At 40.4% G+C, this 19,815-nt stretch overlaps 1 protein-coding gene across 1 annotated transcript in view; it reads right to left on the reverse strand.

The window, feature by feature from the left end:
- LOC121553438 (protocadherin-15-like) overlaps positions 1–19,815 on the reverse strand; it is a 273,628-nt gene that overhangs the window by 43,248 nt on the left and 210,565 nt on the right.

Raw genomic sequence — 19,815 nt, forward strand, 5'->3', positions numbered from 1 at the left:
TTGGAAATGTAATCAAAGCCTATTGGATGATAATTTATTTATAATTAGAACAAATATCTTTTTTGATATACTAAGAGGACCGTTATTAGCATGTTTTAACCACTCCTATGTAAATGGTAGATTATCTGACACTAAAGAAGAAGGTCTGATCTCATTATTACTGAAACAGGATACAAGTGGAAAATATAAGGATCCAGTCCATTATAAAAATTGGAGGCCCCTTACACTTCAGTGTTGTGATGCAAAAATTCTAGCAAAATGTATAGCGCATAGAATTAAAAAGGTATTGTCGGATATTATTCATTCTAATCAGACAGGTTTTTTACATGGAAGATACATTGGAGATAATATAAGGCAAGTATTGGAAACAATAGAACACTATGGAAAATGTGGGAAACCAGGCCTGCTATTCATAGCAGACTTCGAAAAGGCATTTGATTTCAATTTTGGAGAATCTCTTATAAAAAGGGGTCAAAATCATGTATAATAACCCTAGGTAAAATAGTAAATAATGGCTATTTCTCAGAAAGTTTTAAACTGTCAAGAGGAGTGAAACAAGGTTGTCCACTATCGGCATATCTATTTATTGTGGCCATCAAGATGTTAGCTATTAAAATCAGATCCAATAATAATATCAGAGGATTAGAAATCCAGGGCTTAAAAACAAAGGTGTCATTGTACGCTGATGATTCATGTTTTATTTTAAATGCACAACTAGAATCCCTCCACAGCCTCATAGAGGATATAGATACATTTTCTAACCTATCTGGATTACAACCAAATTATGACAAATGTACTATATTACGTATTGGATCACAAAAAAATACAATTTTTACATTACCATGCAGTTTACCAATAAAATGTTCTGATGGTGATGTGGATATACTCGGAATACATATCCCAATGGAAATGAATGATCTCACTTCAAAAATAGATAAGATCTTGCTACCATGGAAAGGTAAATACCTGTCAATTTGTGGAAAAATCACCCTGATTAACTCTTTAGTATTATCCCAGTTTACCTATTTGCTTATGGTCTTGCCTACGCCTAGCGAACAGTTTTTTAAATTATATGAGAAAAAAAAATCAATTTTATTTGGAATGGCAAGCCAGACAAAATTAAAAGGGCCTATTTATATAATGAATATGAATTCGGAAGACAGAAATTATTAAATATTAAAGCATTAGACCTATCACTAAAAGCTTCAGTCATACAAAAGTTATACTTAAATCCGAACTGGTTCTCAAGCAAATTAGTAAGAATGTCTCACCCAATGTTCAAGAATGGCCTTTTTCCCTTTATTCATATTACAACCTCTCATTTTCAGTTATTTGAAAAGGAAATAATCTCCCAAATATCACTATTTCTAAAACAAGCCATAGAAAGTTGGTTACAATTTCAATTTAATCCTCCAGAAATGACAGAACAAATAATGCAACAAATATTGTGGTTAAATTCAAATATACCAATTGACAAAAAACCTTAATTTTTTGACAGAATGTTTAAAAAAGGTATAATCTTCGTAAATGATATCATCGGTAGGACTGGTGGAGTTACGTCGCACATGCAGCTAACAAAAACATATGGAAATGTCTGCTCTACCCAAAATTACAACCAAATAATTGCAGCCTTACCGCAAAAGTGGAAGAGGAAAGTGGAAGGGGGAGAAAGTAAGGAACTTGTCTGTCGGCCTTGCATTAAAGAACATAATTGGTTAAGGAAAACTGTGATTAATAAGAAAGTATATCTGTTTCACTTAAGGACCAAAGGATTGACAGCCATCCCATATAAATTGCAAAATAGTTGGGAAGAGATTTTTGACGTACCGATCCCATGGCATAGTGTTTATGAACTGACACGCAAAACGACACCGGATTCAAAAATTAGAATCTTTCAATTTAAATTATTATATAAAATTCTTGCTACCAATAGAATGTTATTTATATGGGGGATACAATCTTCCCAGCTCTGCAGATTTTGCTGTGAAGAGACAGAATCATTAGATCATTTGTTTTGGTTCTGTCCATTTGTAGCTTGTTTTTGGACACAGGTCCAGGAATGGCTAAAGGATTGCAATATTTACCTGGAGCTAACCTTGCAGATAGCATTACTGGGTGATCTGAAAAGTCATAGTCAATCGATCAATAATATAATAATACTTTTAGCAAAAATGTTTATTTTTAATTCACAATCTGTAGAAGCAATGAGAATAGAAAGGTTCAGAACTTTTGTAAAACATCACAGTAAGGTTGAAATATGTATGGCAAATAGAAATCCTATATGGATGGTGTTAAAAGATAGATGGGAGGTATTGAATGGAGTTGAAGGATGGGACTAATAACAAATAACAATAAATAATAACAAGATAACTAATAATGTAAGCATACTGTGTCCATAATAAGTATATAGGTTGTATGTTGGGAGCTTTTGGGAAAGAACACAGTTAGAAAGATATGGCATATAGAAGCAAACCGGATGGACATCATGAAAATGATCAGAGATTTTGAGAGTAGAACAAGTTCAGGAGCAAAAACAAATAAAATAGAATTATTGTAAAATTGATCGTGTCCATAAGGTGTAGATAGTAAGTATAGGCTGGAAGTAGAGGCCTGGGCATTGTTGTTCACTAATTTACCCCAAGTAGGGAAAGGATGGCGGGGTTGAAAAGTAATAAAGGGGAGTATATATATAAAAAACATGGGGGATTGGAAGTGATGCAGACATTTACATTGATGGAAGTTACAATCTATCTGCAATATTAAGCTGATCTACCCCAAAAAAAACAACAAAAAAAATAGACCAAAGATAACCCTGAAGGAGCTGCAAAGCTCCACAGCGGAGATTGGAGTATCTGTCCATAGGACCACTTTAAGCCGTACACTCCACAGAGCTGGGCTTTACAGAAGAGTGGCCAGAAAAAAGCCTTTGCTTAAAGAAAAAAATAAGCAAACACGTTTGGTGTTCGCCAAAAGGCATGTGGGAGACTCCCCAAACATATGGAAGAAGGTACTCTGGTCAGATGAGACTAAAATTGAGCTTTTTGGTCATCAAGGAAAACGCGATGTCTGGCGCAAACCCAACACCTCTCATCACCCCGAGAACACCATCTCCACAGTGAAGTATGGTGGTGGCAGCATCATGCTGTGGGGATGTTTTTCATCGGCAGGAACTGGGAAACTGGTCAGAATTGAAGGAATACAGGGAAATTCTTGAGGGAAACCTGTTTCAGTCTTACAGAGATTTGAGACTGGGACGGAGGTTCACCTTCCAGCAGGACAATGACCCTAAGCATACTGCTAAAGCAACACTCAAGTGGTTTAAGGGGAAATATTTAAATGTCTTGGAATGGCCTAGTCGAAGCAAAGACCTCAATCCAATTGAGAATCTGTGGTATGACTTAAAGATTGCTGTACACAAGCATAACCCATCCAACTTGAAAGAGCTGGAGCAGTTTTGCCTTGAAGAATGAGCAAAAATTCCAGTGGCTAGATGTGCCAAGCTTATAGAGAAATACCCCAAGAGACTTGCAGCTGTAAATGCTGCAAAAGGTGGCTCTACAAAGTATTGACTTTGGGGGGGGTGAATAGTTATGCACGCTCAAGTTTTCAGTTTTTTTGTTTTATTTCGTGTTTGAATCACAATAAAAAATATTTTGCATCTTCAAAGTGGTAGGCATGTTGTGTAAATCAAATGATACAAACCCCCCAAAAATCCATTTTAATTCCAGGTTGTAAGGCAACAAAATAGGAAAAATGCCAAGGGGGATGAATAGTTTCGCAAGCCACTGTATTTGACTCAGACATGCCTCCTTTCCAGTCCAACATTTCCTCATCTCCCACCCCTTCTAATGAGACTAGCCCCGATGCTCCCCCCTCTTTTTCCCCTGCCCAGCCATAAAGTTGCTCCCTGCAGGCGGTCACTGAGTATGAGGTGCTAAAGGAGCTCCTTAAACTTGACCCCCAAAAAACCATCTGGGTCAGATGGTTTAGACCCTTTCTTCTTTAAGGTTGCTGCCCCATCATCATTTTTAACCCGTCTCTCTTCTCTGGGGAGGTTTCCATTGCTTCGAAGGCAGCCACGGTGCTTCCTTTATTTAAAGGGAGAGATCAAGCTGATCCTAACTGTTATAGGCCAATTTCTATTTTGCCCTGTTTATCGAAAGTGTTGGAAAAACTTGTCAATAATCAACTGACTGGCTTTCTTGATGTCTATAGTATTCTCCCTGGTATGCAATCTGGTTTCCGCTCAGGTTATGGATGTGTCACTGCAACCTTAAAGGTCCTAAATGATGTCACCATTGCCCTTGATTCTAAGCAATGTTGTGCTGCTATTTTTATTGACTTGGCCAAAGCTTTGATACGGTAGAACATTCTATTCTTGTGGGCCAGCTAATGAGTATTGGCGTCTCAGAGGGGTCTTTGGCCTGGTTTGCTAACTACCTCTCTCAAAGAGTGCAGTGTATAAAGTCAGAACATCTGCTGTCTCAGCCACTGCCTGTCACCAAGGGAGTACCCCAAGGCTCGATCCTAGGCCCCACGCTCTTCTCAATTTACATCAACAACATAGCTCAGGCGGTAGGAAGCTCTCTCATCCATTTATATGCTGATGATACAGTTTTATATTCAGCTGGCCCCTCCCAGGATTTTGTGTTAAACGCTTTACAACAAAGCTTTCTTAGTGTCCAACAAGCTTTCTCTGCCCTTAACCTTGTTCTGAACACCTCCAAAACAAAGGTCATGTGGTTTGGTAAGAAGAATGCCTCTCTCCCCACCAGTGTGATTACTACCTCTGAGGGTTTAGAGCTTGGGGTAGTCACCTCATACAAGTACTTGGGAGTATGGCTATACGGTACACTGTCCTTCTCTCAGCACATATCAAAGCTGCAGGCTAAGGTTAAATCTAGACTTGGTTTCCTCTATCGTAATCGTGCCTCTTTCACCCCAGCTGCCAAACTAACCCTGATTCAGATTACCATCCTACCAATGCTAGGTTACGGAGACGTAATTTATAGATCGGCAGGTAAGGGTGCTCTCGAGCAGCTAGATGTTCTTTACCATTCGGCCATCAGATTTGCCACCAATGCTCCTTATAGGACACATCACTGCACTCTATACTCCTCTGTAAACTGGTCATATCTGTATACCCGTCACAAGACCCACTGGTTGATGCTTATTTATAAAACCCTCTTAGGCATCACTCCCCCCTATCTGAGATACGTACTGCAGCCCTCATCCTCCATATACAACACCCGTTCTGCCAGTCACATTCTGTTAAAGGTCTCCAAAACACACACATCCCTGGGTCGCTCCTCTTTTCAGTTCGCTGCAGCTAGCGACTGGAACGAGCTGCAAAAAACACTCAAACTGGACAGTTTTATCTCCATCTCTTCATTCAAAGACTCAATCATGGACACTCTTACTGACAGTTGTGGCTACTTCGCATGATGCATTGTTGTTTCTACCTTCTTGCCCTTTGTGCTGTTGTCTGTGCCCAATAATGTTTGTACCATGTTTTGTGCTGCTACCATGTTGTGCTGCTGCCATGTTGTGTTGCTACCATGTTGTTGTCATGTTGTGTTGCTGCCATGCTATGTCGTTGTCTTAGGTCTCTCTTTATGTAGTGTTGTGGTGTCTCTCTTGTCGTAATGTGTGTTTTGTCCTATATTTTTATTGTATTTTTTATGTTTAATCCCAGCCCTCGTCCCCGCAGGACGAGGGCAGGAGGCCTTTTGGTAGACCGTCATTGTAAATAATAATTTGTTCTTAACTGAATTGCCTAGTTAAATAAAGGTTAAATAAAATAAAATGAAAAAAATAAAAGGGACTGAATAGAAAACTTTCAAAATTAAAGGTAATACTTAGAGAGGAAGAGAGAGATGGAGAGGAATGAGGAGGGAGACATCGATGGGAGCTGATCCCCAAAACATTTAGGGTTTTAAGATCCAATAGTTTTTTGAAAAAATGGTGCACTGAGAGACATATTATTATACAGCAATCCATTACGTAGAAAGTCAAGTCAACTCCATTGTGAAAAGCAACAGGATTGGTTTTATTTTCCCCCTAGTTTGTCTGAATCATAATGGCAGAGCGGACTAAAGGCCGGGAAAGATGTTGTGTTGTTGTTGCCTGTCAGCTGGAGAATATCGAAAGGCATTCACATATAAAAGAGGCATGTATGTGAGCACGTGTGTGTGTGTGTATGTGCGCTTGCGTGAATGTGTGTGTGTTTGTGTGTGTACATGAGTGTACACGCTGCATGCTGATAAGTGTCAGCCTTGATCTGGCTCTTTGAAGCATAACGTCACATCACAGTTGAACATTGGAGCAGGTCACCAAGAGTCAGCCTCCACACTCTCAATGGTGTTCAGAACATGACCTACTACAAACACAGCCCCAAAACAACATTCTGGGTGACTGACATGCTGTGTGCATGTGTGTGTGTGTGTGTGTGTGTGTGTGTGTGTGTGTGTGTGGTAGTGTGCAGGCTTCATGCGGAATGTATGTGTGTATTTATATTTAGCAGTCATTTGCAATGGCAGTGGAGGGCAAATATTGCCACTCCAAACGAGCATGCCAATAGCAGTTCCCCTATTACCACAATTACAAAAAGAGCAGTTGAGGTTTTGTAAAGTGAGACAGACTGAATGGCATTAATTCTGGTGTATGAAGTCTCAGAATATCAAAAACACCTTAATGCTACTCCACACATTTCCTGGTACAATTTTCTCATTTTTAGAAATAATGTGTGGGCTGTATTAGAGGCCTCACAGGACAACTGATTAAAACGCCACCATCTTTCATTTACAGTGAGGGAAAAAAGTATTTAATCCCCTGCTGATTTTGTACGTTTGCCAACTGACAAAGACATGATCAGTCTATAATTTTAATGGTAGCTTTATTTGAACAGTGAGAGACAGAATAACAACAACAAAATCCAGAAAAACGCATGTCAAAAAATTTATAAATTGATTTGCATTTTAATTAGGGAAAAAAGTGTTTGACCCCTCTGCTAAACATGACTTAGTACTTGGTGGCAAAACCCTTGTTGGTAATCACAGAGGTCAGACTTTTCTTGTAGTTGGCCACCAGGTTTGCACACATCTCAGGAGAGATTTTATCCCACTCCTCTTTGCAGATCTTCTCCAAGTCATTAAGGTTTCGAGCCTGACGTTTGGCAACTCGAACCTTCAGCTCCCTCCACAGATTTTCTATGGGATTAAGGTCTGGAGACTGGCTAGGCCACTCCAGGACCTTAATGTGCTTCTTCTTGAGCCACTCCTTTGTTGCCTTGGCTGTGTGTTTTGGGTCAATGTCATGCTGGAATACCCATCCACGACCCATTTTCAATGCCCTGGCTGAGGGAAGGAGGTTCTCACCCAAGATTTGACGGTAAAAAAAAAAAAAAAAAAAAAGATTTGACGGTACATGGCACCGTCCATCGTCCCTTTGATGCGGTGAATTTGTCCTGTCCCCTTAGCAGAAAAACACCCCCAAAGCATAATGTTTACACCTCCATGTTTGACGGTGGGGATGGTGTTCTTGGGGTCATAGGCAGCATTCCTCCTCCTCCAAACACGGCGAGTTGAGTTGATGCCAAAGAGCTCGATTTTGGTCTCATCTGACCACAACACTTTCACCCAGTTCTCCTCTGAATCATTCAGATGTTAATTGGCAAACTTCAGACGGCCCTGTATATGTGCTTTCTTGAGCAGGGGGACCTTGCGGGCACTGCAGGATTTCAGTCCTTCACGGCGTAGTGTGTTACCAATTGTTTTCTTGGTGACTATGGTCCCAGCTGCCTTGAGATCATTGACAAGATCCTCCCGTGTAGTTCTGAGCTGATTCCTCACCGTTCTCATGATCATTGCAACTCCACGAGGTGAGATCTTGCATGGAGCCCCAGGCCGAGGGAGATTGACAGTTATTTTGTGTTTCTTCCATTTGCGAATAATCGCACCAACTGTTGTCACCTTCTCACCAAGCTGCTTGGCGATGGTCTTGTAGCCCATTCCAGCCTTGTGTAGGTCTACAATTTTGTCCCTGACATCCTTGGAGAGCTCTTTGGTCTTGGCCATGGTGGAGAGTTTGGAATCTGATTGACTGATTGCTTCTGTGGACAGGTGTCTTTTATACAGGTAACAAAATGAGATTAGGAGCACTCCCTTTAAGAGTATGCTCCTAATCTCAACTCGTTACCTGTATAAAAGACACCTGGGAGCCAGAAATCTTTCTGATTGAGCGGGGGTAAAATACTTATTTCCCTAATTAAAATGCAAATCAATTTATAACATTTTTGACATGCGTTTTTCTGGATTTTGTTGTTGTTATTCTGTCTCTCACTGTTCAAATAAACCTACCATTAAAATTATAGACTGATCATTTCTTTGTCAGTGAGCAAACGTACAAAATCAGCAGGGGATCAAATACTTTTTTCCCTCACTGTAAACACAATATTAACACAATTACTTGTATTTTCTGTGTTCACACTAGAACCACAACCTAGAGTGCATTCGGAAAGTATTCAGACCCCTTGACTTTTTCCACATTTTGTTACTGTGATGAGCTGTGAATGAAGGAGTCAGGAGCAGGAGGTAAAACACCCAAGTCCAGAGTTTATTCCGTTTACATAAATACATCTTGTTTCTCATGGTCTGAGAGTCTTTAGACTGCCTTTTGGCAAACTCCAAGCGGCTGTCATTGGTGGAGTGCTGCAGAGATGGTTGTCCTTCTGGAAGGTTCTCCCATCTCCACAGAGGAATTCTGGAGCTCTGTCAGAGTGACCATCGGGTTCTTGGTCATCTACCTGACCAAGGCCCTTCTCCCCCGATTGCTCAGTTTGGCCGGGTGGCAAGCTCTAGGAAGAGTCATGGTGGTTCCAAACTTCATCCATTTAAGAATGATGGAGGCCACTGTGCTCTTGGAGACAGTCAATGCTGCAGACATTTTTTGGTACCCTTCCCCAGATCTGTGTCTCGACACAATCCTGTCTCGGAGATCTACGGACAATTCCTTCGACCTCATGGCTTGGTTTTTACACTGACATACACTATCAACTGTGGGACCTTATATAGACAGGTGTGTGCCTTTCCAAATCATGTCCAATCAACTGAATTTAGCACAGGCGGACTCCAATCAAGTTGTAGAAACATCTCAAGGATGATCAATGGAAACAGGGTGCACCTGAGCTCAAGTTCGAGTCTCATATCCAAGGGTCTGAATATTTATGTAAATAATGAGGTTTCAGTTTTTTATTTGAAATACATTTGCAAACATTTCTAAAAACCTGTTTTTGCTTTGTCATTATGGGGTATTGTGTGTAGATTGATGAGGATTTTCTTTTCTCCATCCATTTTAGAATAAGGCTGTAATGTAACAAAATGTGGAAAAAGGGAAGGGGTCTGAATACTTTCCGAATGCACTGTACTTCTTTTGAACGTCATGTGAATAAGCAATTGTAACATCTCTGCTTTTGAATTGTTTTATTTATCAAAAAGCGACTTTTCCAAATCAAGAGGTTCATCCAGGTCAGATGTTTTGATTTCTATACATTATCAGAAAGAGCAGATTGTAAGCTTTCTAGCACACCTACATTTGCCAAAAATGGGCTCTGTTTGGTAGAACAACCGCTGTTCCACACATTCCACACGTGAGCACTCGTAACACTCAGCAACAGTTTGGGTAACACTTTATTTTGATAGTCTGTAGTCCATCTGTAGATGCTCTATCTTCAGACTATCAGTAACATTTCAACTAACTATCTACTACCCTAACCTTAATCCTAGCCCTTAATTTAACTGTAACCTTAGCAAGCAGTTGCTTATCAACATATAGTTTGTTGATAGTATGAGCATCTGTAGGGCATCTTGTGTCTTATGGACAGATACTCCAATCTCCGCTGTGGAGCTTTGCTTCTCCTTCAGGGTTATCTTTGGTCTCTTTGTTGCCTCTCTGATTAATGCCCTCCTTGCCTGGTCCGTGAGTTTTGGTGGGTGGCACTCTTTTGGCAGGTTTGTTGTGGTGCCATATTATTTTATTTTTTAAATAATGGATTTAATGGTGCTCTGTGGGATGTTCAAAGTTTTGGATATTTTTTTATAACCCAACCCTGATCTGTACTTCTCCTCAACTTTGTCCCTGACCTGTTTGGAGAGCTCCTTGGTCTTCATGGTGCCGCTTGCTTTGTGGTGCCCCTTGCTTAGTGGTGTTGCAGACTCTGGGGCTTTTCAGAACAGGTGTATATATACTGAGATCATGTGACAGATCATGTGACACTTAGATTGCGCACAGGTGGACTTTAATTATCTAATTATGTGACTTCTGAAGGTAATTGGTTGCACCAGATCTTATTTAGGGGCTTCATAGCAAAGGGGGTGAATACATATGCACGCACCAATTTTCTGTTATTTATTTTATATACTTTTTTGAAGTAATTTTTTTCATTTCACTTCAACAATTTGGACTATTTTGTGTATGTCCATTACATGTAATCCAAATAAAAATCAATTTAAATTACAGGTTGTAATGCAACAAAATAGGAAAAATGCCAAGGGGGATGAATACTTTTGCAAGGCACTGTATATAGTCTAGGCTACTAATAACAGACTAGACTAGTAACATAATTAAACTCAAAATATGCTATTCTGTTCTTTTGAAATAAATTTTCTTAGTACCATAATGTTTCTTAAACAAATATTAATGGACTTCTTTGTGTAATAAAATAGACGCCCAAGAGCGGCTATTGGTACTCGTCGAGGCCCAGCCATTCTAGTGTTAACTCTAAACTAATACACTTTTTCGGGCTTCTATTTCAATCAATTGCAATTGGACTTGGTATTTCCCCTATGTACATCCGAATTAACACTTTTCCAAATCTCCTCCTTCAGGCCTACAGAGAAAAGTGCAGTGTCAGTGCAGACATAGTCCAACGCAAAGCTAGCCGATATTAGCACAGAATGGTGTTTATTTTGCTGACTCTCAAACTTGGTAAGGCGATTTAACAGTCAAGGCTGTCCAAACAAATGTCTCAGAAATCCACCAAAGAACATGAGCCTATTGCCCCCTTCTCAAAGTATAGTGCAAGGCAAGGGTCAGCATGCAGAGGAGCATATTGTATCCCATCCTGTGGATCATGTTTCACTGGCTCATTTAACACACATGGGGAGGCCTCTCTGTCAAATGGAGGGATACTGTGGCTGGCTGTGACTTGGTTGTTTGTCTTAACCTGCCCGCGGTGCCTTGTAGACAGACAAATGCCATCCTCCATGGCTGATGACAGGACTATCTAGCATGCATGCACTCATGGACACACAGACATACAGTATAGCTTTTTTTCTTGAATTTTCTTGAATTTTTGGGGATCTAAAAATTATTCCCATTCAAAATCCTAATTTCCCTAACCCCCTAAACCTAATACACACACACACACACACACACACACACACACACACACACACACACACACACACACACACACACACACAGATAATATATTTTTGAATGATTATATAGTCGGCTACCATCACCTCTTTTACGGAAGTACAGAACCAGAGAAAGGTTTTTGTAAAGGTTTGTCAGTATGGCATTGACCTTCTGTGGACAGCGTGATATGAGCAGCGTCTGCTACTTAGCGCCTGTATACAGTATGACTGACATAAGATGCCTGTCTGCTTTGCAGGGTGAGGTAAAGGACAGCACTTTTAAGTCTTCAGTAGAATATCAAACATAAGCTGCAGGTACAAATAAAATAATACATTATGTACGGCCATGGATTATCCTTTACTGTGAATGTGTGTGTAGCCTATTGTGTGTGTGTGTGTGTGTGTGGGTGGTGTGTGTGTGTGTAGCCTGCTGTGTATGCCCACGTGTTCATGTCTGTTTTAGAAAGAAAATAGGAGAAAGAAGGCTAGAGTGTAAGACAGAGGACAGAGATTGAGTGAGCGTTTAAGTGTGTGGGCGAGCACATTACAGTACACATATCAAAATCCAGAGACAGCAGTCTGTTATGACAACCAGGGATCAAACGAATTATTGGTGTGTTATTGAACTGATATGCAAGACTGATGCAGATCATCTCTATAAGTGGTGTAACAATAACTTGTGCTGTGCATGAAAGGTTGATGGGTAGAGCCCATTCTACTTAAGCCAACAGGTTTCTCTATTTGAAATCAACTGAACAGTTTTTCTTTGGCAATTCCTTTTACATTATGAGCAACAGTTCCTAAAGCTTTCCGAAAAATAACATTTATATTCACAGGTTATTCATGACTCTTTAATGAGTTGCTAAAGGTCTGGAGGAGCTACAATATATTTGTGGTACAAGACCCTAGACAGTACTCTATTTCAGCCTAAGGCCATTGGTAGCACCACAGAGTGTACTGAATCACTTCTCACAGTGTGGCCACAGAAGCACATGAAATGTACACCAGCACTCTCTATGGTCCAAAACCATAACAGTACTGAGACTTTTAGTGCTATTACCCAAAGGACATCTTAGATAAGCAATGTTCAAGTGCAGGAAGACAGATTCCTGAGCAGGAATACTGTACTATCGAGGAAACACTTTCTCAAGGCTATTAAAACAAAGTCAGCTGTACTTTTTCTCAAAGCCTGTTTGGATAGCCACATTTAAACAGGGAGATGCTGCTGCGTTTCTGAAGTAGAAAACAAATGTTACATCCTAATTGTTGACATAGCGCTGCTAATTCTCTCATTACCAGTGCAGTTGGCAGAGCTGGTTGTTTGACAAGGTTTTTCCTGTAGTAATACTTGATATGGACAGCACTAGCTACCTTGGTCTGCTATGCTAACAGCATGTCTAAGAAGCTGACTCAATAATGTGCTGTGGTGGGGTGTTGTTCAGTGGCCCGCCGGGCTGCATGCGAAAATCACAGGAGAGAGTCAGAGTGTCGTCAGCCAGAGAGAAAGACAGGTCCGCAGTCTTAAAGGTCCGTCTTAGAACAGCCACATGCCAAAAGGGACAAAGGATCCATTACCCCTATCCCTAACCCTTGATAGAACCAATAGAACAAATAAATAACAAACCGCTCATGGTTTTGCTCATGTGAGGTTGCTGATAACAGACAATGTCCATTCTAGCATGCCCATCTAGGGACAATTCTCTTAGAACTCAGCAAAGGACTGAACTGACTAAAGAACAAGTCATATGCTACGGGCTTGAGTTGGTCTAAAAGAGCTTCTGCTTTTGGCTCAAGTTTGGGATGGGGCTATTATAAGCACATACAGTGCATTCGGAAAGTATTCAGACCCCTTGACTTTTTCCAAATTTTGTTACGCCACAGCTTTATTCTAAAATTGATATTTTTTCTCATCAATCTACACACAATACCCCATAATGACAAAGCAGAAACAGGTGTAAAAAAACAAAAAAAAAACAATAATAAAAGCTGAAATATTACATTTACGTAAGTATTCAGACCCTTTAATTATTACTTTGTTGAAGCACCTTTGGCAGCGATTACATCCTTGAGTCTTCTTGGGTATAACGCTACAAGCTTGGTACACCTGTATTTGGGGAGTTTCACCCATTCTTCTCCGCAGATCCTCTCAAGTTCTGTCATGTTTGATGGGGAGCGTCACTGCACAGCTATTTTCAGGTCTCTCCAGAGATGTTCGATCGGGTTCAAGTCTGGGCTCTGGCTAGGCCACTCAAGGACATTCAGAGACTTGTCCGGAAGCCACTCCTGCGTTGTCTTGGCTGTGTGCGTTGTCTTGGCTGTGTGCTTAGGGCCATTGTCCTGTTGGAAGGTGAACCTACACCCCAGTCTGAGGTCCTGAGCGCTCTGGAGCAGGTTTTCATCAAGAATCTCACTGTACTTTGCTCCGTTCATCTTTCCCTCGATCCTGACTAGTCTATCAGTCCCTGCCGCTGAAAAACATCCCCACAGCATGATGCTGCCACCACCATGCTTCACCATGCTTCGACCACATGGCTTGGTTTTGGTCTGACATGCACTGTCAACTGTGGGACCTTATATAGACAGGTGTGTGCCTTTCCAAATCATGTCCAATCAATTGAATTTACCACAAGTGGACTCCAATCAAGTTGCAGAAACATCTCAAGGATGATCAAAGGAAAAAGGATGCACTTGAGCTTAATTTCGAGTCTCATAGCAAAGGGTCTGAATACTTATGTAAATAAGGTATTTCTGTTTTTTGTTTTTTTGTACATTTGCAAAAAATTTATAAAACATGTTTTCGCTTTGTCATTATACAGTATTGTGTGTAGATTAATGAGGGAATTTTTTTTTTAAATTAGTTTTAGAATAAGGCCTTAACCTAACAAAATGTGGAAAAAGTCAAGGGGTCTGAATAATTTCCGTAGGCACTGTAGACTTAGACAGCATTATCCTCTTGCATAGAACAAGTTTGATCCAATTAATGTTTTTGTAATTTGTACATCGTGTCTGGCTATATTATACTGTCAAAACACAATTATCATATCAACAAGAGGCTTCGAGCACAGTGCATGGAAACAAACATTTGTAATTGATAAGCAAGGTTCAGTGATTTAGCTTGATGTAAGGGTAAGACATGATTCATAAATGTTTAATAAACTACAACTCTTCGACTGCATCCGCTTAGGTGAGAGAGAAAAGGGGAGTAGAAAGGTAGAAAGGAGAAAATGAGTCAGGTATGAGAGGGACAGAGAGACAGATGGAGGAGGCAAGAAGATGAGAGAGAGAGAGAGAGAGAGAGAGAGAGAGAGAGAGAGAGAGAGAGAGAGAGAGAGAGAGAGAGAGAGAGAGAGAGAGAGAGAGAGAGAGAGAGAGAGAGAGAGAGAGAGAGAGAGAGAGAGAGAGAGAAGCTAGTAGAGTAGAGAGGCTGTAATTGCTATGATCATTAAAATGACAAAGTGAGAAGTGGCGAGGCTTAGTGTCCTGTGATTTAGAGGATCCATCCCCAGCCAGCAGCTCTCAACCCTCAACCCTCAACTCAGGCGAAGTGCTGGGGGAGATAAGCAGCAGGCATAAGGGAAAGATGCTTTTAGGCTGAAGGTCTGCTACATGGGGCCAGTAAAGTAAAGTAGCATCCCACCATAGCGTACAGTAGGGATTTCCGGCTTAGTCAGACATGCTGGGGAAAGTAAATGAATTGCTGTCCCTGGTGCCCAGTGCTAAAAACTTCCCCACAGGGTTGTGTTTGTGAGTTCAATCTAAAGGCCATCATTGTGATTAAGTGAAATGTTTCAAACAGGAATAATTGTTCTTACAATGGGCCCTTGTTTATATAAGCCTATTAACTTGTTTTCCTAGTAAATTGTATCTATGTTTCATTTGAATATGATTTGAATACAAACATGATGTAATTTATGAATGTACAACAAAAATGTCCTACTCAACATTATATCATACATCAACATCATAACATTAACACATTAAATAAATATAAATGTACTATTCATGCATTTCAGTGTTATTTAAACTTGAGTATAAAATGAATGAATCTGCCCATTTTTCAACTCTACACGGTATATCATTTCAGATGGTGTAGCCTAATTGTTGTAAGACTTCTGTAATTAATACTAGATGCGTATTACAAACAAACAAACTGGTGCTCAGAATTTCAACAATACAAGCCAAGGCACAATGCGCTACAGCAGACTACTATACTGTACGTGCCATTTGTTTTCTCCAACCATGACTGGGAGATGTTCACCTCCCCAAAACAGATGGAGGGGACTAACAATAAAACCCTGAAAGAAAGCATTAAGCCAGCCAAATCCCCATAGAGCTGTTTTAATTGTGTGTTGTGGACCTGTACGCACAGCCTTCCTGATTGTTGTTACCACTAACAGGCTTTGGTTAGACAAACAGCATCTTCTGTGAACGTGTAGAGCATGATTTGTGTTGTGAGGGTTCCTTAGAGAGAGGAAGATGAAGCGAGGAGGAACGATGGAGCACTCTATTGTCCAGTAGGGGGGTGAAGACCAGATTGGAGGCCCTCTTAGTGCGCTCCTGTACAGCAGGGAAGAGCGAGCACCTGGCTAATGGTTTTATGGGTCATCATTTATGTTGGGGCTGCCACTGTGGATGGTAAGCATCGTCAATGCTACACCCTACAGAGTGCCGTGCCAGTCATCCTAACCTTCTGTGCTTGTGTAGGACATCACACTCATTCACAAGCTAATCTAAGGCCCTTCATCAGACACACCGCTGGGAATGTGTATTGCATTGATCAATCATAGGATAATGCCTGGAATAGAGAGAACATGAGCACGGGAAAAGAAACAGAACACACACAGATACATTCCTAATAGTGTATGCATGAAGTTATAAACATAGGACACAGCAACAGACAGACACACACACACACACACACACACACACAGGCAGCACATTCTGACATACAGTTTACACAAGAACAAGCAATTACTGTAAAGTGAGCACAAAACAGCAGCTTGACAGGCTGAGCTGACCTTATGAAAAGCTCTCCCTAATGTGTAAAGGCATATTGAACTCTATTAGAAATTACACATTTTGCCATGATTCTATGCCTTGACAGTTAGAAATCAATTTGCCGCTAACAAGCTTGACTTAATAAGCTCCAAGGGACTCTGAGGGACAGTAGGAGACATAATACACTGACTGGTACCTCACAGCTATCACCACCTGCTGTTCAATATTATCATACACATTTTTTGGGGATGAATGTCAGAGTTGGTGTATCTAGGGCTGTTGCGGTGACCATCATGAAGGCAGTCAAATTCCACCTGACAGTTTAGTCACGGTAATTAGGCTTCTCCAAGCTCTGATGCTGCTGATGGTCATTAGTAGCCTACCAAACTTGCTAACTGCCTGGTACTCAGCACTCTATTGTCCCTCTAATCACTCTGACATCAATGCAAATGTGTTTGAAAATCTAATCAAACACTTCATGAGAGCTCATGAGCTCATGTTGCGAAACATTTCTATAGGCTATGCAATTGCGCGAGAAAACAGAGTGATGTCCTCTACTAAAAAGAGGAGGATCCCATCAGCTTTCTATAGGCTGGGCCTACTATATTTATTTCTCAACTTTCCTAATATTAAGCACATTGCTTATCTTTACAACATGAGTATAGCCTACCTGGTTGGCATGAAAATGAACCACGGGAAAAGTTTCCACCATTCGCTATTTAAGTGCATAGATGACATGTCTTTTTTCCGCTGCCCCTGTTTCGAGACAGGTGCATGATAATGGTCCATTCTAAATCAAAACAAATTTCACACATATATTATTTAGTATATGTAAAGACAAGATTAAATCAAGAATAGTCTGATGGGTGACAATATTAGCCTATCACTTGTGAATGATATATTATCACCTGTAAAATGATGCCCAGCATAAGAAACAGCCTTTTTGTTTGCGACTTTTTCGAATTATAGTTGCACACCTCATGTAGCCTAGCCTATAGGCCGATATGTTTTGATAATGTTTGTATCACAACTAAAGTGGCCAAATAACTTCTTAAAATTAAGCACATTAATCCGCTTTACAAGGGGTTTAGAGCCTAACTGGCATACATAAGCAGCGCGTGAGTTTCAAGTTTGGGAAAGATAATTGTCACCATAAAAATGCACCTTTATAATAAAAGCATTACATGCATAATCGCATTTGCGGTCACTATTGATAATGGTGTTTTCCCGCTAATGGAACATTTGTGCTTATAGCCTACTGCCATGTGCACATTGCTGCGCTTATAATGTGAAGAAATAGTCTAATAGTTTATCAACATTTTAAGCTAAACGTTCTGATCTGTTGCGTCAGCCACATTGCTTAAAAAATGTTTTTTAATGCTAGTGGTTGTATTAATTTGGGATCTATTGCATCCCACAACTTTCCCAGACTATGTTTGAAATATTTATTTCTCGCACAGAATAGAATAGGTCGACTTTTGTACTATGGGGGATAGTAGACATAGGCTAGGGCTTTTGCTGTTCGTTAGGCCTACTCATCTTGTTGGCTGACGAAAAGTAAATGTGGACAGTTCTTCCAATATCTTCAATATGCACCTCGGAATTGGATAAGGACGCGCGCAGTTGTGTCCCCGATGTGTCTGTCTTCACTTGTAGCCTGTGCGAAAGACCCAATCAGGTGATGGAGAGCCATGTGTGTGAGAGGTGCTTAGGAGCGCCGCAGCACTCAGAGAGAAGGGTACAACGCAGCACTCCGGGCCAACGGCACAACGGCCACTGGCCGCAAAAGGCATGGATCTTTTTATGGTGCATTACGGCCACAAAGGGATGCCGCCGTGGAATTCGAGGCATTATGAAGTGCTTGTCAAATTGTGAATGAGAGACTAAGGAAGAGTGTACAGCCTGTGCAAAAAAACAGAGCAGAGCACATGACTTTCAAGCAACTTTTGTCAAATCATCATTAGAGTCGCATCATGCAGCCTTACAATGTATTCAAAATCAAAACATATAGCCCAACGTTTGTATAACAACTAAAGTTACATTAATAACTCTAAATGAAGCAAATAGGAGTACCTGTTTCTTTGTTAACCGCTCAACACAGAATAGCCGCATGTGCGCACTCCCTCAAATCGTTTGGAGAAAATATTTATATTTTATTCAGCTTTGTTCGATTGTATTCTTCATACTATAAAATAATAGAAAATAATTCCACGAAATGTTAAGCAAATCTTGTCTGCTAGATGAACTAGTGTATCCCACAGCCATATGGCATAGCCAGATCAGGGCCTAACATAAGGACAACTCAGAGTATGCTATTCTGTTCTTCTGAAGTAGACTACATTTTCTTCATTTCATGCTTCTTTAGACCTGTCTAAAATGAATAATGGATTTATTGTGAAGGTGTAGGCTATATTACATGGATTTATTAGACGTCTTAAAATGTAGATATTCCAAAGGTCTGCATCAGTGGCTTGTAGGCTATGTGTGGAAGCCAGGAGATGCTAAATGTGTTTATGTTAATTAACGGTCAATTACCGTGAGACTGACAGTTATTTGCTTCACAATCACCGGCTTGACGAAATTGTGTGACCGCCACAGCCCTATGTGTATCTCACTGACAGAGATTCTAATCAAAACCAAGACTTTCTCAATGCTGCTCCAGCCACAATGCTAATAATAATAAAAAATACATATACGAATCCCTCCTTCAACATATCAATACGGCAAACTCAGGCTGGGCTGTGCCTCGCTCCGATCCAGCCCTGCTAGAGAAGTCATGAGTATAGATTTGAACCCCGTCCACCGCTATCCTTCCAGTTCAACTAATTAAAAATGTAATCTGGCTAAACTACTCTCTTAATAAACTCAGGGGAAGCTCTGCTTTGCCCTCCAAGAAACAAGAAAAACAAATGTTGTGGTTTACTGTACTGATGATCAGCAGCAGCCTCTGGCTCCGAGCACTCCTTAATATTTATACTACTCATTATATAGTCTGCATGTGAATAAAATAGAGCTTTAAAACATGAACTCAGAATGCTGGTATCTTACAAACCCTTGTCTTCACCTTGTCTTCACACATTTGTATACATCTTCTCACATTGTGTACATCACCCCAGATGAGACACAAGCATGGGCTAATGTAATCACACAATAATAACTGCTTTGAATAATAGATAGTAAACTCAGGGCCAAACAAAATGTAATTGCAGCTGGCGGATGCATTATTTAAATTGTTTTTAATATTTACCAAGGCCTGGTGAGGGAGGGAGGATGTGATCTGGTGTGTAAGGTGTGTTTGTGTGTGTTGAGGTGTTGTTGCGTTTCTGCTCAACATCAGATAAACCTATCCAGCAGCCAGGATTGGGGAGTAACTGATTACATGTAATAAATGACATGTAAT

The sequence above is a fragment of the Coregonus clupeaformis genome, chromosome 37, assembly GCF_020615455.1.
Source record: "Coregonus clupeaformis isolate EN_2021a chromosome 37, ASM2061545v1, whole genome shotgun sequence".
Classification (NCBI taxonomy): domain Eukaryota; kingdom Metazoa; phylum Chordata; class Actinopteri; order Salmoniformes; family Salmonidae; genus Coregonus; species Coregonus clupeaformis.